The 23784-nt window shown below is 37.6% G+C and overlaps 2 pseudogenes across 2 annotated transcripts; both read right to left on the bottom strand.

Moving 5' to 3' along the window:
• Window positions 1-4910: 4910 nt before the first annotated feature.
• Window positions 4911-5959, bottom strand: LOC308346640 (malate dehydrogenase, mitochondrial-like; annotated as a pseudogene). Its single transcript has one exon. The product of its transcript is annotated as a malate dehydrogenase, mitochondrial-like (transcript).
• A 1726-nt stretch (window positions 5960-7685) lies between these two features.
• On the bottom strand, window positions 7686-23531 carry LOC308346639 (olfactory receptor 4K17-like; annotated as a pseudogene). Its single transcript has 2 exons — window positions 23495-23531; window positions 7686-8321 (listed from the first exon to the last, which is right to left on the bottom strand). The product of its transcript is annotated as an olfactory receptor 4K17-like (transcript).
• Between the last annotated feature and the right edge of the window lie 253 nt (window positions 23532-23784).

Raw genomic sequence — 23784 nt, 5'->3', positions numbered from 1 at the left:
ATTTTTTGAATTTTTTAAAATAGCCTTTTTCTTTAGAATAGTTTTAGATTTACAGCAAAATTTAGTGGAACATACAAAGAGTTTCCATATACCTCCTGAGCACCCCCCCATATGCATAACTTCCCTCATGGTCACATTTGATACCACAGTGATACATCTTTCCAATCAGTAAACCCACAATGACATTCACTATCACTCAAAATCCATTGTTTATATTAGGGTTCACTTTTGATGGTGTATATACTATAGGTTATGACAAATATATAATAACATATATTCACCATTGTAGTATCATAGAGAATAGTTTCACTGCCCTGAAATCATAGGTGCTCTGCCTATTTACTTTCCCCTCTTTCTTAATCCCCGGCAACTACTAATTTTTTTTCTTCAGTGTTCCAGAATTCATTGTTTATGTACCACACCCAGTGCTCCATGCAATATGTGTCCTCCATAATACCCATTACCAGGCTTACCCAACCCCTCACTCACCTCCCCTGCAAAACTCTCAGTTTGTTTCTCAGAGTCCATAGTCTCTCATCTTTCATCTCCCCCTCCAATTTCCCCCAACTCACTTCTCCTCTCCATTTCCCCATGTCCTCCATGTTATTCCTTTGTTCCACAAATAAGCGAAACTATATGATAATTGACTCTCTCTGCTTGACTTATTTCACTTAGCATAATCTCTTCTAGTCCCATCTATGTTGATACAAAAGTTGGGTATTCATCCTTTCTGATGGAGGCATAATACTCCATAGTATATGTGGACCACATCTTCTTTATCCATTCGTCTATTGAAGGGCATCTTCGTTCTTTCCACCATTTGGTGACCGTGGCCATTGCTGCTATGATCATTGGGGTACAGATGGCCCTTCTTTTCACTACATCTGTATCTTTGAGGTAAACACCCAATAGTGCAATCCCTGGCAACTACTAATTTTATGGATTGCCTAGTTTGACCTTTTCCAGAATGGCATATAGTTGGAATCATACAACATACACTGGGCTTTTTCCCTTAGTAATATGCATTTCAGTTTCTTGCATGTCTTTTTGCAGCTGGATAGCTTATTTCCTTTTAGCACTGAATAATATTTCATTGTCTAGACATACCATGGTCTATTTATCCATTCACCTTCTGAAGGAGATCTTGGTTGATTCCAAATCTGGGCAATTATGAAAAACACTGCTGTGAACCTCAGTATAGAGGTTTTTGTTCCAATGGATTTGGGTAAATACTAAGCAGCACAGTTGGTGGACTGAATGGTAAGTGTTTATTTAGTTTTGTAAGCAACTGCCAAATTGTCTTCCAAAGTAGATGTACCATTTTGGTTCCCATCAGGATTAGAGGCCCTGTTCAGCATTTGATGTTATCAATGTTTTAGATTTAGTGAATTTTAGATTTAGTAATCCCAATAAGTTTATAGTGGATCTCATTTTAATTTTTAATTCTTTGATGATACATGATGCTGAACATCTTTTCACATGCTTATTTGCCATCTGCATACATTCTTTTTTTTAAGATTTTATTTATTTATGACAGAGAGATAGCAAGAGAGGGAACAGAAGCACAGGGCAGCTGGAGAGGGAGAAGAAGGCTCCCTGCTGAGCAGGGAGCTCATATGGGACTTGATCCCAAGACCCTGGGATCATAACCTGAGCCAAAGGCAGACGCTTAACTGACTGAGCCACCCAGGCACCCCTATATTCTTTAGTGAGGTTTTTAATCAGGTGTCTTGCTGATTTTTTTAAAATCAGGTTGTTTCTTTGTTGTTGAGTTTAAAGAGATCTTTGAGTATACTGGATAGCAACACTTTATCAGATAGGTCTCTTGTAAATATTTTTTCCCAGAGTGACTTTTCTTTTCATTCTCTTGGCATTGTCATTTGCAGAGAAAATGTTCTTAATTTCCATGCAGTACAGCCTGTCAGTTATTTCTTTCATGGATTGTGCCTTTGGTGGTGTATTTTAAAAGTCACTGCTACACACAAGGTCATCTAGACTTTTTCCTATGTTATCTTCTAGGAGATTTATATTTTTCACTTCACAAAAGGTCTGTGATCCTTTCGGGTTAAATTTTGTGAAAAGTGTAAGGTGTATGTTGGTTTCTCTTTTTCTTTTTCTCTCTTTCCCTTCTCTCTCTCTCTCTCTCTCTCTCTCTATTTTTTGGCACGTGGATGTCCAGTTGCTCAAGTAGCATTTGTGGGAAAGACTGTCTTTGCTCCCCTGCATTACCTTTGCTCCTTTCAAAGATCAGTTGCCTAAATTTATGTGAGCCTATTTCTGGACCTTCTATCTCATCCCATTGATATATGTCAATACCTCATTATCTTTGTTACTGTAGCTTTATAGTTAAGTTCTGAACTTGAGTAGTGTCTGTTCTTTGACTTTGTTCTCCTCCTTCATCCTTACAGATTTAACCTATCTATGTATTTACATTTAAAATGTGTTTCTGTTCTGTAGTATATAGTTGAATGTGCATTGGTGAGAAGTATTGGTCTGTAGGTTTGTGTGTGTGTGTGTGTGTGTGTTTGTGCTGTCTTTGTTTGGCTTTGGTATCAGGGTAAAATTGCCCTCATAGAATGAGTTGTGAAATGTTTCGTATTTCTCCATTTCCTGGAAGAGTTTTTGAGGAATTGGTCCTATTTCTTTAAATATTTGGCAGAATTTATCAATGAAGCCATCAGAGCCTGGAGTTTTCCTTTGGGAAGTTTAAAAAAATACTAACAATGTCTATTTCTTATATGTCTCTTTAGATTTTCTATTATTGTATATTTTTAGGCATTTGTCCCTTTCATACGAGTTATCTAATTTGTTGGTACATAGTTTTCCATAGTATTCCTTTAAAATATATATATTTTTGTTTTTATAGGATCATTAGAGATGTTTCCACTGTGACCCTGATCATTTCAAACAGTAGGCCCTGGACATAGATTTTTTTGCATTGCTCTCCAAATAAAATCACCTTCCTCAGGCAGGGCTTCCATGCTTCTCTTTCCTGCAATGCTCACCCTGGGCAGATCTCCACACCATGGGCAGATCTCCACACTGTGGAGCCAGAGCCAAGCTGGGGAGATGGGAGCCATCAGTTATCATGGCCAGCCTTAGTGCCACCTGGGATCTAATCTCTTTGTCTCAGTTCTGGAGCTTGGAGGGATAATGGGAGCTGCTTTTCCTTATGGGATGCAGCACCTGTGTAGCAGAGAACTTTCACAGCAGAGAGCTGGGAGAATAGGCGCAGACTCTGGCTTAAATGTCAGAGACTTCCCCTGTTATTACTGAGATTCTTGAATAAATATTTCTCAATTTGTTGTATGCCCTCTGGTTATTTTCCTTAGACTTGAAAAAGTTTAAAGGTTTTCTTTTGTTTTGGGTGCTTTTGTCCGAAAACTTTTTTCAGTTTTATTGCTGTTTCTCTTGGAAGATGATTTTCAAATCCTATTTTATTCCTTTTTATTGCTCAACATATGGATATGTCACAGTTTGCTTATCCATTTATGCTTTTACAGATGTTGGGCATTAGGAATTGAGTTTCTATCAACATTTGCAAAGTATTTGTGTGGAATAGAGACAATATAATATTGTTGACCATTAAACAAAGCAGGGATTAAGGGTGCTAACCACCTGCATAGTCAAAAATCCATGTATAACTTTGAGTCTTCCAAAACCTAACAACTAGTAGCCTAGTGTTGACTGGAAGCCTTACCAATAACATAAAATGTTGATTAACATGTATCTTGTATGTCTTGTGCATTATATACTATATTCTTACAATAAAGTAAGCTAAACACAAGAAAATGCCATAAGGAAGAGAACATATATTTATAGTAGCATACTGTATTTTTCAAAAGAAATTGGCATATAGGTGTGCCCAGGCAGTTCAAAGCCATGTTGTTCAAGGGTCAGCTGTAATCAGTACATTTTAATGTGAATGTGCTGAATAGCAGTGCCTGCAGAGTCAGGGATTCTCTCTAGTACCCCAGATATTCACACGCAGTTTCTTAGAGTTAGATCCATTTTCCTGTTACACATATAGAACTTCAAAATTGTTCTCACCTCTTGGCCAGTGCTCTTCAATTCATTATAGTATGAGCAAAGCTTGTCTAAAAAAAGTTAAAAAATATGTAAAATCTTTGTGCTTCCTAGGCCATTTTTCCTGTCTTTCTCTATCTTTTCCTGTCTGTTCTTAGTATCTACCCCCATCAGGCCACCATTTCTGCAAGGGTTTGACCTCAGCTGGTTGTCATAGAAGAGAATAATTAAACTCATTCATGATATGATATGCGTGACTGAAAGCAAGCAAATATGTTACCATTTGTATTTTTGTATATTTAAATAATGAATTTATTAAAAGCAAATTGTTTTATCACTAAAAGAATGAAAAAAAATATAGTGGAATTTCAGGTCATGTGACAAGCTATACTGAGTGAAGATTTTGGGCAAGAGACTCTTTCAGGCCCCATTGAACACATCAGCAAATATGTCTACATTTGTGTGTGTGTGTGTGTCTATGTTTTGTTTTGTTTCATTTTAAAAAAGATAAAGCCAGGGCGCCTGGGTGGCTCTGTGGGTTAAAGCCTCTGCCTTTGGCTCGGGTCATGATCCCAGGGTCCTGGGATCGAGCCCCACCTCGGACTCTCTGCTCATTGGGGAGCCTACTTCACCCCCCGCCCCCCTGCCTGCCTCTCTGCCTACTTGTGATCTCTGTCAAATAAATAAATAAAATCTTAAAAAAAAAAAGATAAAGCCTACTTTTATTGATCCATCAACAGATAGACCTGTGATTTGGAAGGGACAGCAACGTTAATACAATACTCATCATTAACACAACTGAAACACAAAGGGGCCTGATAAGTCTTTACAGTGACATGATGCCTTAATAAGTTAGAGAAATAGACTACTCACTAGCTGTTTTCTCATCTCATGTTCTTCATGAACTCTTCTCCTTTTTTGATGGACACCTTCAGCTTAGAGATGGCTTTGGCTATCATCTTCTCTGGGAAAGGAAAGTGGTGCTGTTGCCTAGACTCTTTTTGATGCCCTTTTCCCCCAGCAGTAATGGTGTGGAGAAATAGGGACACTCCATTTATTGGGACTTAATAAACATTCGACAACTCCTTCCTTTCCATTCATTGCATCCACAAGGGAGAAGACATATTGGGCTCCAGCATACGCCACAGATGGTGTGGTAGAGCCTGCTGCATCTGTGGCCTTTACTACCTTGGTGCTGGCCTCCTGGATCCTCCCAATGACAGCTGTCAGCTGGTCCTGGGGAAGGTCCATTTTTAGAGTGGTTGGGGGATGATGGTTTCTCAGCATGGCCACCAGTGACAGGAACACTGACTGGAATTGGATCTAAAACCCTTCAGTTCTATAATTAGTGTTGGTTCTGACAATGCCCAGGGTTGTCACCAAAGATTTTATTGGGGTTGTATGTTCCATGTTTCTTGAAAATGCTGTTGTGATTGGGATGGTGGAGTTAATTAGATTTGAAGTGGTGCAGATCATGGCCTCAGGCAATGCTGGGCACAGGCAGTAGTCAGGGTAGCCACAACTGTGGCATTGGTCTGGAACAGATATCCTGCCTGGTTTTCTCAAGACTCCTACTGGAATAACTACCACATCACAATCTTTCAGGCAGTCTGGCAACTGTTTAGGTTCAAGGTAGCCTTTCATAGTTGCTTTGGTCTCAATGTGGCTTTAGTCTGTGGCTACTCAGGTACATGAGCAACATTGTAGATGTTCAGGAAGCTTACCAAGGGGATGTTCTTGAGGAGAAGTGAAAGGGGCTGTCCTATTTCTCCGAAAGTCCTAGCACAGCTACTTTACACACTGTTCTTGGCCCAGGTGCTGAAGTTGCTGTGGGAGCAGCGTGGGCAGGCCAGGCAGGGGCACAAACCTGCAGGTGGAGGAGCTGGTGGTAGGCAGGTGACACCAGTGACTGCCACACTGCACAGGGCCTCATGGCTCCACTCCACAATAGAACATAAGGAGATAATCTCTGAGAAATTTGGAATTTATCAGAAATACATTTTGAGACAGTTTGACCATTGTATAATAGACTTAACTATTATAAAGATTGTCTTATTCTCAACTTGACATCATTAAAGTTAAATAAAACATTTGGTTATTGTCATGTTATTCACATTATTAGTTTTCATTGAGTGAATACACAGGGTTATTTTCCTATTTCCTTTTGTCTCTGTAACCACATTTCCTGCCACTACCTTAAATTTCTTCCCCATGATTTCATGTTTTTTTGTAATCATTAAATTCTAGTTTTTGTGATTGTAGTTATATGATATGTAAATTGGAGAAAATTATCTAAAGATACCTATTGATCTTCTTTTGTTGTCAAGACTCTACTTGTGTCTACATTAGACTTGTTGAAAAGATAAAACACAACTTCTTGGGGTACTTGGGTGGCTCAGTTAAGCCACCTTTGATTTAAGCTCTGGTCATGATCTCAGGATCCTGAGAGCAAGCCCTGTTTTGGGCTTTGCACTTAGTGGGAAGTCTGCTTCAGAATTCTCTCTCCCCATCTGCCCTTTTCCTGCCCTCCTCTCTCTCTCAAACAAAAAAACAAGCAAAACTTCTTATAGCCACCTTTTTTTTTTTTTTTAATTTCATGTGTCAATGCATGTTTTACAGAGAGGACTAATGGCAAGTTGTGAATGAATCTATTCAAATTCACAGCTACAGAAACTCCACTGAACTGTGTCTTATCAGTGGGAATTAATAGTGATGTGATGATATCCAAATGTCATTACATTAGTTTCCTGGAGAATGATAACATGCAAAATGTAATTTATTATTTAATATCATATTGTAAATTCAGTTTACTCTTAAGGAAACCATGGATGTATCCTGAATTTGGTAACTTTTTTTTTTTTTTTTGAGTCAGGGACATAGATTCTGAAACTGAGAAATTTTGGAGTGAGAAGATGGAAATAAATTTTAATGATATTAGGAGCCTTAAAAGTATCTATGAAAACTCATTTTGGAGGCACAAGAAAAATGAGTGTACTGTGCCAGTATATCCATAGATACTGAAACTCATAGTTAACTGTTTTCTTAGGAAGCACCACGTGTAAGTGCTGACTCAGACATTAAAATTATTGAGGAGACAGAGAACCAACCTTGGATGCCCAGTAAGTGCCAAACCATTCTGACTATACAGAAAAATGTGGTAGATTTTCTGGAGATTTGTTTTATTTTCCCTTTCAACCAATGCCATTCTAATACCCAAATAAAGCATATATTTGATATGTCTTAAATACAGGTGAGTTTTTTTAAGGTTTTATTGATTTATTTGTCATAGAGAGAGAGAAAGTGAGCAAGCACAAGCAGGGGGAGCAGCAGGCAGAGAGAGAAGCAGGCTCCCCGCCAAGCAGGGAGCCAGATGTGGGACTCGATCTCAGGACCTGAGGATCATGACCTGAGCCAAAGGCAGACACTTAACAGACTGAGCCACCCAGGCATCCCTATGAGTGAATTTTTAATGGAAAATTTTTATAATTAGTTGGAATCATATAAAATATCTAAAGCCATTAATTTATTTTGTTGTTGTTGTTGGTACTAGATTCAAAATATCCTTGAAGTTCTGACTTTTTTAAGTCTTATATACTCTGTATCATATCAATAACAGTTTTTAAAAGATCTGAAGTTCCCTTTAAAAATTAAATTTTAATCTAACTGTTCTCTCTTGAACTCACAAAATCATGACAGAATTTCTTCATTGCTGTCTTCATTTCTTTGTTTCACAGTGTAGATAATTAGGTTCCAGATGGGGTTACAGTGGTGTAAAATACAGCAAGGAACTTATCCACCAAGTGGTTGCTGAAAGGACAGATACAGGTGAAGATACATGGGCCAAGAAAGAGAATTACCACGGTGATGTGATCAAAGTGGAATGAGGTTTGGATTTCTGGTAGAAGAGTGACTCTTAGTGGTTATGAGGAACAGACTGTAGGAGATAAGCACAATCATGAACCAGCTCAGAGAGATCATCCCACTGCTGGCAACAATGACAATCTGTAGATATCTATGCAGGCAGGCTTAGTAACCAGAGGGAGATCACAGGAAATGCTGTCCACCACATTGGGACCACAGAAAGGCAAATTCACAACAGAGTATCTGAAGCCCTAAATGAAGACCTAAGAATCATGAGGTCACTATCAGCAGAACATACACCTTCCTGTTCATGATGGTTGTGCAATGTAGGGGTTTACAAATAGCCACATATCTGTCATGTGTCATGGAGACCAAAAGTTCCATTTCAGTTCCACCCAGTAAGTGAAGGAGAAAGATCCAGCAAAGGGAGTGGTCTTATTTCATTATTTAAATGAAAAAAAGCAAGTTACAATGCACTTTGTGTAGTATAATCTTACTTTGTAGACATTAAGTGTAATTAGAAATATTTACATATAGAATTTTTATAAAATAAAATAAAAATAAAAATAAAAATATATAAAAATATAAATATAAATAAAATAAAATATAACAATTAACACAGATATTTTGGTTGACACATTTTTTTGTATGTGTCCCATATTACCTGTCTATACTCCCTTACCCTAACTGGCTGTCATAGAGGATCGACTTCAAGTGTGGCTGTGCACAGTGACTTCCCTTCTGAAGAGTCTTGGTTCTGCCAACTAGCATGTGCACTTCAAAACAAGTATCTGTGGCAACTCAAAATCATTAAAAAATGCTTTTTATAATCCACTACTTTATTTTTTAATTTTTTCCATTTTATTTTATTTATTTTCAGTGTTCCAGCATTCATTTTCTTATGCACCACACCCAGTGCTCCATGCAATACATGCCCTCCATAACACCCACTACCAGGTTCACCCAACCTCCATCCCCCTCCCCTCCAAAACCCTCAGTTTGTTTCTCAGAGCCCACAGTCTCTCATCTTTCGTCTCCCCCTCCAATTTCCCCCAACTCACTTCTCCACTCCATCTCCCCATGTCCTCTGTGTTATTCTTTATGCTCCACAAGTAAGTGAAACCATATGATAATTGACTCTGTCTGCCTGACTTATTTCACTCGGCATAATCTCTTCTAGCCCCATCCATGTTGATAAAAAGTTGGGTATTCATCCTTTCTGATGGAGGCATAATACTCCATAGTATATATGGACCATATATATATATATTTTTTTTTTGTACCATATCTTTTTTTTATCCATTCGTCTGTTGAAGAGCATCTTGGTTCTCTATTCACAGTTTGGCGACTGTGGCCATTGCTGCTATGAACATTGGGATATAGATGGCCCTTCTTTTCACTACATCAGTATCTTTGGGGTAAATATTCAGTAGTGCAATTGCAGAGTCATAGGGTAGTTCTATTTTTAATTTCTTAACGAATCTCCACATTGTTTTCCAAAGTGGCTGCACTAACTTGTGTTCCCACCAATAGTGTAAGAGGATTCCCCTTTCTCCACATCCTCTCCAACACATGTAGTTTACTGTCTTGTTAATTTTGGCCATTCTTTTTTTTTTAAGATTTTATTTATTTATTTGACAGAGATAGAGAGATCACAAGTAGGCAGAGAGGAAGGCGGGGGGGGGGGGAGCAGGACTCGATCCCAGGACCCCAAACTCATGAGCTGAGCCAATGGCAGAGGCATAACCCACTGAACCACCCAGACTCCCCAAATTTGGCCCTTCTAATTGGTATAAGGTGGTATCTCAGTGTGGGTTTGATTTGATTCTCCCTGATGGCTAATGATGATGAACATTTTTTCATGTGTCTGCTAGACACTTGTATGTCTTCTTTGGAGAAGTGTCTGTTTATGTCTTCTGCCCATTTTTTGACATGATTATTCGTTTTTTGTGTGTTGAGTTTGAATTCTTTATATCTTGGATATCGGCCCTTTGTCTGTAGTGTCATTTGCGAATATCTCCTCCCATTCCATGGGTTACCTCTTTGTTGACTGTTTCCTTTGCTGTGCAGAAGCTTTTGATCTTGATGAAATCCCAAAAGTTCATTTTTGCTTTTGTTTCCTTTGCCTTTGAAGACATATCTTGAAAGAAGTTGCTGTGGCCGATGTTGAAGTGTATAATCCACTTCTTTAAAATACAAATTATTCCTCTCTGATATAATGTGATTGTGAAACCCTAACTAGTATTTTAATTAAGATTCCACCTAAAAGAACTCAGTGTACCCATATTTTTATGCCTCACTCTATTATATTCCTACACACCAGGATTTCTCACACCATTAGCATTTGGGGCTGAATAATTCTTGGTTACAGGGGCTGTCCTTTACATTGTAAGGTACTTAATACAATCCCTAGTCTCTACTTGCTAGTTACCTGTAGCTCCTCTTCACTGTGGCTACCAAAAATGTCTCCAGAGATTGCCAAATGTCCCATGGGGGACAGAATTGTCTCTGGTTGAGAACCATTGCTTTATTGTTTTCACTTTCAATCATAAGTCTATTACCTTAGATCTTGGTCACATTTCTCTAGTTAGATCCCTAAATATAAGTCTCTAAACTCATTTATACATGTATACCTTGTTTATTGTACTTTGGAATTACTGTGTATTTTACAAATTGAAGGTTTGTGGCAACACTGCATTGAGGAAATGTACTGTGACCATTTTCCCAACAGCAGTTGCTTACGTTTTGTCTCTGTTGTATTTTGGTAATCTTTTTAAAGACTGTGGCTTCAGTCTTTTTTTTTTTTCTCAAGATTTTGTTCATTTATTTTACAGAGAGAGCACAAGTAGGTTGAGTGGCAGGCAGAGGGAGAGGGAGAAGCAGAATCCCCACTGAACAGAGAGACTTATGCAGGGCTTGATCCCAGGACTCTGGGATCATGACCTGAGCTGAAGGCAGACACTTAACTGACTGAGCCATTCAGGAGCCTCACATTTTGGTAATTTTTTCAATAAAATTTTTCATCATATTTATTATGGTGATCTGAGATCATCGATCTTTGTCACCTCTGTTGTAATTTTTCTGGAGTTCTATACCCATTTAAGATGGCAAACTTAATTGATAAGTGTTTGTGTTCTGACTGCCACCAACTGACTGTTCCCCCATCTCTATCTCTCTACTTAGGGGTCCCTATTCCCTGAGACAAAACAATGCTGATATTAGACCAGTTAATAACCCTACAATGGCCTTTAAGTATTCAAGTGGGAAAAAAAAGAGAGTCACACATCTGTCACCTTAAATTAAAAGCTAGAAATGATTAAGCTTAGTGAGGAAGGCATATTAGAAACAGGCCAAAAGCTAGGCCTCTTGTGCCAAATAATTTACCAAGTTATGAATGCAAAAGAAAAGCTTATGAAAGAAATTAAAGGTGCTACTCCCAAGAACATATAGATAGTAAGAAAGTGAAACCACCTGCTTGTCCATATGGAGAGTTCTAGTGGTTTGGAGAGAAGATCAAACCAGCCTCAACAGTCCCTTAAGTCAAAGCCTAATCCACAGCAAGGCCCTAAATCTCTTCAATTCTAGGAAGGTTTAGAGCGATGAGGAAGCTGCAGCAAAAATATCTGAAGCTAGCAGAGGCAGGCTCATGAGGTTTAGGGAAGAAGCTCTCTCTATAACATAAAAGTAGAAGGTGAAGCATCAAGTGCTATTGTAGAAGCTGTAGCACATTTAACTAGAAGATTGAACTAAGATAATTAATGAAGGTGGCTACACTAAACAGTAGATTCTTAATGTAGATTAAAGAGCCTTATATGGAAAGATACCATCTAGGACTTTCATAGTTGGAAAGGAAAAGTCAGTGCCTGGCTTCAAAACTTCAAAGGACAGGCATACTTTTCTGTCAGTGGCTAATGTAGTTGGTGACTTTAATTTGAAGCCAAGGCTCAGTTTTCATTCTGAAAATCCTAGGGCCCTTGAGAACTATGCTAAATCTACTCTGCTTTTGCTCTGTAAATATAATAGCAAAGCCCAAAGACAGCGCATCTGCTTACAACATTGTTTACTGAATATTTTAAGTCCATGTGGAGACCAACTTCTCAGAAAAGCAGATTCCTTTCAATTTATTACGTTCATTGAAAATGCACTGGGTCACCCAAGATCTCTGGTGGAATCCCCAATGAGATTGATGTTGTTTTCATGCCTGGTAATGCAACATGCATTCTGCAGCTCACAGATAAGGAGTAACTTCAATTTTAAAGTCTTTTTTTATTATCATGTTCAATTAGCCAGCATATAGTATATCATTAGTTTTTGATGTAGTGTTCAACAATTCACTAGTTGCATATAACACCCAGTCCTCATCACCGCATGTGCCCTCCTTAATACCCATCACCTGGTTAACCATCCGCCACCCTCCTCCCTTCTGTGTCAAGTTTTAATATTTAAGAAGTATACCGTATAAGGCTATAGCTACTGTAGATATTGATTCCTCTGTTGGATCTGGGCAAAGTCAATTGAAAACCTTTTGGAAAGTATTCACCATTCTTTATCCCATTAATAATATCTGTGATTCATGGGAAGAGGTCAAAAGAGCAACATGAACATGTATTTGGAAGAAGTTGATTCCAACCCTCATGGATGACTTTGAGGGGTTCAAGATTTCAGTGGGGGAAGTAACTGTAGATATTATACAAATAGCAAAAGAAATGGAATTATAAGTGGGGCCTAAAAAAGTGACTGAATTGCTGCAATCTTAATAAAACATTAGCAGGTGAGGAGTTGCTTCTTTTAGATGAGCCAAGAAAGTGGTTTCTTTAGATAAGGATCTACTCCTGGTAAAGATCTACTTTACCTACTGTGTATTCCTGATAAAGATCTACACAACCTACTGTGAAGGTTATGGAAATGACAACAAAGGATACATAAACTTAGTGGATAAAGCAGCAGAGTTGGGAAGAATTTACTCCAATTTTGAAAGAAGTCTTATTATGGGTAAAATGCTATCAAACAGAATTGCATGCTATGGAGAATTTGGTAATGAAAGAGTCAGTTGATGTAGCAAACTTCAGTATTATATTATTTTAAGAAATTGCCACAGCCACCCCAGCCTTCAGCAACTACCACCTTGATCAGTCAGCAGCCATCAACATGCAGGCAGGACCATCCACCAGCACAAATATTAAAACTTGCTGAAAGCTCAGATAATGGTTATTATTTTTTTAGCAGTGGTTTTTTTAAACTAAGGTATAGACATTGTTTTCTTTAGACATAATTCTGTTGCACACTGAATAGTCTGTAGTATAAACATAGCTTTTATATGCACTGGGAAACAAAATTCTTGTAATTCTCTTTATTGTAATGTTTGCTTATTTTAGTCATCTGGAACCATACCTCAAGATCTCTAAGATAATCTTGTATGTGTTCTCTAGTGTATTGTTTTTAAATATAGGAACTAATATTTTATTTCTGAATTCATAGTTTCCGAAGAAGGAACTAACTCTTATCAGTGTTCAGGATTCCTCAATCCCTTTCCTTACTAGAACTTCTCCACTCCCAGTAACTCTCCCTTTCTGCCTCCCACCAAGCCCATCCCACTATAAATATTATGTGCCCTCTTATTGACTCCCATTTTTTTCCTCTTTAGGTAAATGGTAAGATCTAATTTCTTTTCCTTACTTTGACCTAGCCAGTCTTACCAGAGCCCCGTTTCTTTTGTTTCCTAGCCCAATATATAATGAAGAAAAATTGAGTAATGAATTTTTGCTCTTCCCATTAGTGAGAGGAATGGACAGGGCTGTTGAGCAGATCACACACACAAAAAAGGGAGCCCATGTTTAGAGAAGTAGAGGTAATTATGGGTGAGGTCACTGGAATACAGCTGATCTCAAATGATCTCATTTCTGGTGTTTATGCAGGTTCTAAGAGTAGTTCAGGAAAAGTCTGTATTTCTTGTCTAGCACATTCTTATATTTTCTAAGCTCTTCTTTATTCTTTCCAGCATCATAAAAAATGGTCCAAGATCAACAATAGTAGCAGTTTCTTTATTGGAGCTGGTAGAACTGAAGCAACCGCACCAAAACAAAACCTCACATACAGCTACCTGTTTGCATAGAAAATGCTTAGATTTTCTTAAATTAACATGGGTTATTGAGAGTTGGTTATATGTCTTAATAGTTTAATTTAGATGCAGGTGCACTCTTTTTGCAAAGGCTTCTAGAAAGGATGATGTCAGGAAATTTAGCTCCGTATCAAGAAGAAATAAATGCATCTGTGTATATGAATCCACTTGACATTCTCACTTCTATTTGTCATTAATGCCTATATCAAATAATAGATTCTCAGTAGATCTTTTCCTAACAGGCCAAGTTGGAATTAAAGCTTCTCTTCTGTGTACCCTCATGGTATCTATTTGCCTTTTTAATAGTGATATAGTTATTTTTATATATTTCTGTCTCCCAAGATTATGAATTTTTAAAATTTATTTATTGTCCTCTTAGGACCTAGCACAGTGCCTGGCAGAAAAATCTTTCCTCAGTGACAATAAATGCAGTCATTTATTGGGGTTCTGGTATTTACCAGATTAGATTTTTAGGAACTCACATAAATCATCTCACTTAATTTTCATAGCTCTGAGTGAAATTTTCTTTCTGGCTTATTATCTAGAACCTAAATCATCTCACTTAATTTTCACAACTCTAAGTGAAATTTTCTTCCTGGCTTATTATCCATAACCTATGACACGTTTTCCCAAACCTGAGATTGTGCCTTTCACTGATGATTGTAACAAACTCAGTTAACATTTGCTATTTTGTGTGAGCTTAACAGGCAAATGTATTGACTGTATTATGTTTGCAACATCTCCTTTGCCTACCAGTCCAGAAGCAGTTATAGGGAGTGTGTTCAGATGGGAAAATATCTAGATGGCCAGGAGTTCTGAATTCATAGTTCTTTAAAAAGGAACAGATCACTAAGATGTATCAACGTAGGGACTTCCTAGTACAGTTTCTGTTAATATTAGGTAGTGTCCAATAAGTTTTGGGAATACTCAATAGGTGATTCTAATGGGAATTCTGTCTGGTAAGAGGATAATACTCACAAAATGTGTTTTGTGATGGTTTTGTCTTTTAGAATCAATAACAGTTTGAAAGGAAGGATAGAGTTCCACCCACTATAGAGATTAGAGAGATTTTTAGAGCTGGTGGCTTGTTTTCTTCTCTTGTCTTCAGATGGTTGTGAGACCATTAATTTTTAAAAATTTTTGGTTGTAAAATAATCATATAAAATAAATTTTGTTGCTGCTGGTACCAACAAAATGAATGACTGTTTCTAGCCTTCTTATTTATAAGACTCATTTTCAAGTAAAACTCCCACAGAGGTATCAGATTGATGGATTCTAACCCATGTACCTATACCTTGGCAATGAGTAAGTTTGGGAAATGAATCTTTTTAAAAAATCCTTTATTGGCAAGTCACTGTTATTCTAGTGGGATTACCAAAATGTGAAGATATTCAAAACTTTTAAGAAGCCACAACACAGGGGCACGTGGGTGGCTCAGTTGGTTAAGCATCTGCCTTTGGCTCAGGTCACAATCCCAGGTTCTGGGATGGTTCCTGGGATCCATCCTGGAATAGAGCCCCATGTCTGGCTCCCTGCTCAGTGGGGAGTCTGCTTCGCCCTCTGCCTTCTCCCCTCCCTGCTCATGCCATGCTCCCTCTTTCTCAAATAAATAAATAAATGAAATCTTAAAAAAACAAAAAGAAGCCACAAAACCTAGAAGTCTCTACATATAAATCATTTGCAATGACCTCAGATATAAACACAGATACATGTCACTTCCTACCCGAGGGAAGATGTGATCAGATTACTTCCATGGAATTCAAATGTGGTTCAACCCATCTTTCTGTTAGCATCCAACAGTTAGATGGGAGAGATAAGGAGCAGTTTTTTAGTGTTTGTACTTTAATTAATTATAGAGTCAAACCTCATCAGCAGAGAATAAGGAATTAATTCATATAAAATGTTGGTATAGCTTAATCTTTGAAAACAAAGAAATCATTTCTTTCTTTTTTTTTAAAGATTTTATTTATTTGTTTGACAGAGATCACAAGTAGGCAGAGAGGCAGGCAGAGACAGAGAGAGGGGGAAGTAGGCTCCTCACTGAGCAGAGAGCCCAATACGGGGGCTCTGTCCCAGGACCCTTGAATCATGACCTGTGCCGAAGGCAGAGGCCTTAACCCACTGAGCCCCTCAGGCACCCCCAAAATCATTTATTTCTGACAAGCTGGCAGCAAGCTATTGAGACTATAGTCTCTTTAATTGAGGTCCAAACCAGAAATGAGACAAAAATGAGATGAAAATAAATGATCAAAGAAACTAGAATAAAAATTATGAGAATATCCTGGTGAAGCATATGGTAGCACTTATCTGACATGAATACTTTAGTCCCAGGCTAATGAGGTCTTGCTAGGATTGTGTGATATGCTGCCAGAGAGCATTTGAATTGTGTTGCTTTGTTCCTTTTCTGCTTTTCTTTCATATTTATTAGGGTATTTGAGATACATATCTGTGATGAAGGATGAATAAGATGTTTATGACCTGATATGGCAGTCATACAACCTGATTTTTCAGGATACAGAGTTAAATGAAAAGACCAAAGTAATGTGTATAGGAAGAAAGCAAAGAGGAAAACAAGAAGGGAAGTAGCCATATATCTGAACATCTGTGCAGTATGAAATTTAGGAAACAAGCCACTAAACAAAGAGATTGGTTATCTACAAACAGTGAGTGGTGTGAAAGTTAAAGAAAGATTAAGGAATTGTTAAAGATAAAGTAAAAAAAGAAACATGGTAATACATAACTTGTGACCCTGGATTGGTCCTGTACCAGAGACTTTCTTTTCTAAAAGGACATTATTCACATAATAGGCAAAAAAAATTAAGTAAATTTGAAATTTGAAAAATTTAAAATTATATTGTTGAATTCAAATACATTGAAAATTGAAAATTAAAAATTAAAAATTTGAAAATTATATATTTGGGGGAAATACTCACCAAGGTAGCTAGGGAGAACACTATGTTTATAACTTACTCTCAAAGTTCAGAAATAAAATTATACATGTATATAATTATATATGTAATATAGACCTATTAATATTTCTGTATTAATAGATAACTATATACATGTAAATATAATTTAATATACTTATATATCTATATACCTTATATACATAAAAAACCAATATCGACTATTACGAGCAAAATAAAAGTGTTAATTATAGTAGGCAAACTTAAAGCAAAATGATATTTGCAAATTGAAAATAACTAGATTTTTTTTTAAAGATTTTATTTATTTATTTGTCAGAGAGAGAGAGAGAGTGCTCAAGCAGGCAGAGTGGCAGGCAGAGAGAGAAACAGGGTCCCAGCTGAGCAAGGAGCCCGATGCAGGACTTGAACCCAGGACCCTGGGATCATGACCTGAGCCAAAGGCAGTGTCCTAACCAACTGAGCCACCCAAGTGTCCCAAAAATAACTAGATATTAAGGCATATGCCAGGTGATGGTACCAAAACAATAAGATACTGGTAAAATGAAAGACAAAAAATGGAAGTGAATAGAAAACTAAATGTTATATTTATATGCACGTATATATATTCTGAGATACATGCACACACATAATATGTACATATATGAAATGTACATATATGTGTATATACATACATGATACACATATGTATAGTGTGTGTGTGTGTGTGTGTGTACACGCACACACACACCCCTATGTAATGGCAAAGCAAAATAATGGAGAAAGGACACATTAATTTGTAGTTGGTGCTGAGGCCAGTGATTTACTAAAAGGAGAAAAATAAAGTTGGGTTCCTATGTTCCCAATACACAAAGGTGGGCTCCAGAAATATTTAACAAGAAAATATGAAAAATGTGATATGATAAGAAGAAAATGTTGAAGAATATTTTTGTGATTTTTGTTTTAGGAAGGATATCTTATAAGCAAATCTTTTAAAAATGAATGAAAAGGTAAGCTTTTAATTAAATTTCAGAATACAAACAGTAAACATTTTTTTTTTGCTATCAAGGAAACTAGAGATTGGTATACGAATGACAAATTCAACAGAAATATTTGTAATATATTAAATTAATAAGTGATCAATATCTAGATGACTGCTGCCCAAAGGACTTTTCTATAATGATGAAAGTGTTTATGAAGAGTTTTATATCTGTCTTACTCAATATTGTAGTCACTGTTCACATATAACTATTGAATCCCAGAATGAGACTGGTGGGAGGAACTAAAATTTCAGTGTTACTTATTTTTATTTATTCAAATTAGTATTTAAACGGACATATGTTACTAGCTACTGTATTGAACCATGCAGATGCGCAGGATGCAAATCAACAAGAAGAGCACAGAAAACCCATTTTATGTGGACCAAGATCTTACAGGAGTAGTTCGTAGAAAAGCTGAGGTATGAGAGGGGCTCCAAATTCACTGATAACAAAAAGAAGGTAAATTAAATCAACATGGTATTATTTTATAAGGAAACAAAAATTTGGGAAGGCAAATTATGTCAAATTTTATAGTGGGGATATGAGCAACGTATCCTGCTCTATAGTTGGAATTAGAGTCATTCTGAAAAGCAGTATGAAATATTTAGTGAAAATATATCCAGTGGAAAAAAGACAGTCTCTTCAATAAATGGTGCTGGGAAAACTGGACAGCTATATGTAGAAGAATGAAACTTGACCATTCTCTTACACCGTACACAAAGATAAACTCGAAATGGATAAAAGACCTCAACGTGAGACAGGAATCCATCAGAATCCTCGAGGAGAACATAGGGAGTAACCTCTTTGATATCAGCCACAGCAACTTCTTTCAAGATATGTCTCCAAAGGCGAAGGAAACAAAGGCAAAGATGAACTTCTGGGACTTCATCAAGATAAAAAGCTTCTGCACAGCAAAAGAAACAGTCATCAAAACAAAGAGGCAACCCACGGAATGGGAGAAGATATTTGCAAATGACAGTACAGATAAAAGGTTGATATCCAGGATCTATAAAGAACTCCTCAAACTCAACACACACAAAACAGATAATCATATTAAAAAATGGACAGAAGATATGAACAGACACTTCTCCAATGAAGACATACAAATGGCTACCAGACACATGAAAAAATGTTCATCATCACTAGCCATCAGGGAGATTCAAATCAAAACCACATTGAGATACCACCTTACACCAGTTAGAATGGCCAAAATTAGCAAGACAGGAAACAACGTGTGTTGGAGAGGATGTGGAGAAAGGGGAACCCTCTTACACTGTTGGTGGGAATGCAAACTGGTGCAGCCACTTTGGAGAACAGTGTGGAGATTCCTCAGGAAATTAAAAATAGATCTTCCCTATGACCCTGCAATTGCACTGCTGGGTATTTACCCCAAAGATACAGATGTAGTGAAAAGAAGGGCCATCTGTACCCCAATGTTTATAGCAGCAATGGCCACGGTCGCCAAACTGTGGAAAGAACCAAGATGCCCTTCAACGGATGAATGGATAAGGAAGATGTGGTCCATATACACTATGGAGTATTATGCCTCCATCAGAAAGGACGAATACCCAACTTTTGTCGCAACATGGACAGGACTGGAAGAGATTATGCTGAGTGAAATAAGTCAAACAGAGAAAGTCAAGTATCATATGGTTTCACTTATTGGTGGAGCATAACAAATAATATAGAGGACAAGGGTAGATGGAGAGGAGAAGAGAGTTGAGGGAAATTGGAAGGGGAGGTGAACCATGAGAGACTATGGACTCTGAAAAACAACCTGAGGGTTTTGAAGGGGTGGGGGGTGGGAGGTTGGGGGAACCAGGTGGTGGGTATTAGGGAGGGCACAGATTGCATGGAGCACTGGGTGGTGAAAAAACAATGAATACTGTTACACTGAAAATAAATAAAAAATTGGAAAAAAAAAAAAGAAAATAAGTGGATAAACGCTTTGTTGTACAGTTTTTTTCACTTTTGGGTATTTATCTTAGAGAAATTCTAACACCTACATAGGGCTATTGGACAGTTATTAATCATGAAATCATTTATGCTAATAGAAAATATTAGCAGTTAAGCTGGCCATCATTTGGTGAATAGACAGTAAAGTGAGTTTATTTGTACTACTGAATAATAGCAATGCTTTGAAGTACAAGCTCTCTCTTTATAAAAACAGTGTGAATATATTTAGAGGGAAAGGACATACAATGGCATTTTGTAAATTAAATCATGTATGTTTATAGAGCAGTGGTTCCTATATTATGAAGAAACTGGCATATTTAAAGGGAAATAGTAAATACGTTTAGAATGGTGACTATTTGAAGAGAATTGCAGTCAAGAATTTAGAAAGAAAATACTAGGAGGGGAGGAGTTAAATGGTGAGGTACTAGGGGGACCCTGAACTTTCCTTGCTCCTCAGACAGTTGGATAAACATCAAACTATTTTGAACAACTAGAAATATGAGGATTAAGAAAGGAATCTGAACAATTGGAGAGAGAGATTGTGGCAGATGCAAGACTTATATTAACAAATCAGAGGTGCTTGGGTGACTCAGTTGTTAAGCCCGTGCCTTTGACTCAGGTCCTAATCCCAGGATCCTGGGATTGAGCCCTGCATTGGGCTCCCTGCTTGGTGGGAGGCCTGCTTCTCCCTCTCGCACTCCCCCTGCTTATGTTCCCTCTCTTGCTGTCTCTCTTTCTGTCAAATAAACAAATAAAATCTTTAAAAAAAAATCAAAGCACACCTAGTTAAAGGTCCAAACACTCCCCACTATTAGCAAGGAAGAATTCCATAGAGGACAGAAGAGTGGGAAGGAAAAGCCACAACACAACAGCAGAGTGCTCACAACATACACCAGAAACACTTCCTGAAGTCCCGGGCCCTGGACAGTGTATGACCTCTTTTTAGATTTAGGGGACTCACTGATTCCATAGATTGAGATAGTATCTGTGTTATAGGAGTTCCAGAAGAGGAAGAGCCAGGGTGGAGGGAAAGGGCAGAAGGTTTATTCGAACAAATAATAGCTGAGAATGTCCCTAATCTGGGGAAGGAAATAGGCATTCAGGCCCAAAAGGCACAGAAAACTACCCTTAAAACAACAAAAACAAGTCAACATCACAACACATCATAGTGAAACTTGCAAAATACAAAGATAAGGACAGAATCCTAAAAGAAGCTCCAGAGAAAAAGTCCTTAACTTATAATAGCAGACACATAAGACAGGCAGCAGACCCATCTACACAGACCTAGCAGGCCAGAAGACAATATATTTAAGGTGCTAAATGGGAATATATTTAATATATTTAATATAATATATTATATTTGTTTAAGGTGCTATATGGGAAATATATATTTAAGGTGCTAAATGGGAAAAATATGCAGCCAAGAATACTTTATCCAGCAAGGCTGTCATTCAGAATAGAAGGAGAGCTAAAGATTTTCTAAGATAAGCAAATGCAAAAGGAGTTTGTGAAAACTAAACCTTCAGGAAATATTAAAGGGGCACTTAGAGTAGGAAAGAGAGATCAAAATAACAAAGACTAGAAAGGAACAAAGACAGTCTTCAAGGGGAGCTACTTTAGAGGTGATATAATGGCACAAAATTCATATCTTTCAGTAATTAACTCTGAATGTAAATGGACTAAATCTTCCAATCAGAAGCCATAGGGCATCAGAATAGATTTAGAAGCAAAACAAAACAAAACAAAAACCAGACCCACCAATATGCTGCTTACAAGACTCATTTTAGACTCAAAGACTCCTCCAGATTGAAAGTAGAGAGACATTTATCATGCTACTGGATATCAGAAGAAAGCTGGAGTATCCATCCTTATATCAGACAAACTAGATTTTAAACCAAAGACTTTAATAAGACATGAAGAAGGGCACTATATCATTATAAAGAGGTTTTCCAACAAGAAGATCAAGCAATTGTAAATATTTATGCCCCTAACCTAGGAGCAGCCAAATATATAAATCAGTTAATAACAAACTTAAACTCATTGGTAATAATACAATAATAGTAGGGGACTTTAACACCCCACTCATAGCAATGGACAGATGATCTAAGCAGACGATCAAAGAGGAAACAAGGGCTTTGAATGACACAGTGGACTATATTAACAGATATATACAGAGCATTTCATCCTAAAGCAGCAGAATATACATTCTTTTTGAGTGCACATGGAACATTCTCCAGAATAGATCACATTTTAAAGGGTCACAAATGAGGCCTCGACCCCTACAAAAAGATTGAGATGATACCTTGCATATTTTCAGACCACAGTGCTATGAAACTTGAAGTCAATTATAAGAAAAAATCCAAAGGGTCACAAATACATGGAGATTAAAGAACATCTTACTAAAGAATGAATGAGTTGGGTTGCCTAAGTGGCTCAGTCGGTTAAGTGTCTTGAGTCTTGATTTCAGCTCAGGTCATGATCTCGGGGTCATGAAATCCAGCCCCAAATTGGGCTGTGCATTAAGTGCAGAATCTGTGAGAGAATTTCTCTCACCCTCTCCGTCTGCCCACTTATATGCTCTCTAAACATAAAAAAATATTTTTTAAAAACAGAACTAAAGAGGGCCTGTGATATGATGAGCATTGGGTGTTATACTCAACTAATGAATCATTTGAACATTATTTCAAAAACTATAATGTACTGTACCTTGGCTAATTGAATTTAAATAAAAAATAATATCAAACCTCTGGGAAAAAATTAAAAAGAATATAACATTAAAAAATCTAAGTGGAAATTTAAAAAAAAGGTATGAATGGGTTAAGCAGGAAACTAAAGGAGAATTTAAAAAATAGACGGAGGCAAATGAAAATGAAAAGATGACATTCAAAACCCTTTGGGATGCAGCAAAGGCATTCCTAAGAGGGAAGTATATAGCAATAAAGGCCTTCTTCAAGAAGCAAGAAAAGTCTCAAATATACAACCTAACCTTACACCTAAAGGGGCTGGAAAAGAGAACAGCAAATATAGCTTAAATCCAGCAGGAGAAGGGGTGCTGCCTGTGCTGGCCTTCTGGGAGAGAGACACATCACGCTGGCTTAGGGTCAGACCTGCCCTAGGATATATGCACTTGAGAGACACAGAGGCACAGGGTTTGGTATAAAGGGGTCCCACTTTCACTGAGGGCCATTCTGTTGCTCTCCGAAGTCCTTCAGTATTGGTGGTGAGGACAGAAATGGTGTCATCCCTCTTGACCAAAGACAGGAGATCTCACACCCCCTGCTGATAAGGAAGCCCTTAAAGAATAGCCAAGGCCATCAATTCACTGAGCATTAAGAGCTCTCCTGGATTTGATCTTTGGCTGGAGGCTGGGATTCAAGATCAAATCTTAAGGGACCTGGTACAGTGCAGACCCATTCCTTTCCTCCAGAGAAAAGCCTGCCCATGCTGTGTCTGGTGTCCTTTGCCTTAGAAAAAAATGGTCCAGTTTCTGTGCAGTGCACAGAATCTATGGTGTAGCACAGTGAAAAGCAGCAACCAGGTTATCCAACCTCTGTGCATGCCCCTGCCAATGAAAGACTATTTGGGGGCACCTGCAAGATCTTTTGTCCTTGAAGAGGCAATATACATCCTTCCAAATGTACTCCTGAAAGGGAAGCTTTCTCTCCGAGTGTGACCCAGGAGATCCCTACAATACTTTGTGCACTCCCAGACTGCGATTTCTCCTTACTTAATGGAATTTAGTCTTTAACATTTCTGGTTGTTCGACTATAGTTAGTGGGTCAAGTTTTTTTTTTTTTCTCCTTAACTCTTTATTACATTAAAAATATTAACTCCAACTGGATTAAATTTCAACTAAAATAAGTATAGTTGGGAAGAAACC

This window comes from Martes martes (assembly GCF_963455335.1).
Source record: "Martes martes genome assembly, chromosome: 7".
NCBI lineage: Eukaryota > Metazoa > Chordata > Mammalia > Carnivora > Mustelidae > Martes > Martes martes.
This window is presented reverse-complemented; position numbering and strand designations above follow the sequence as displayed.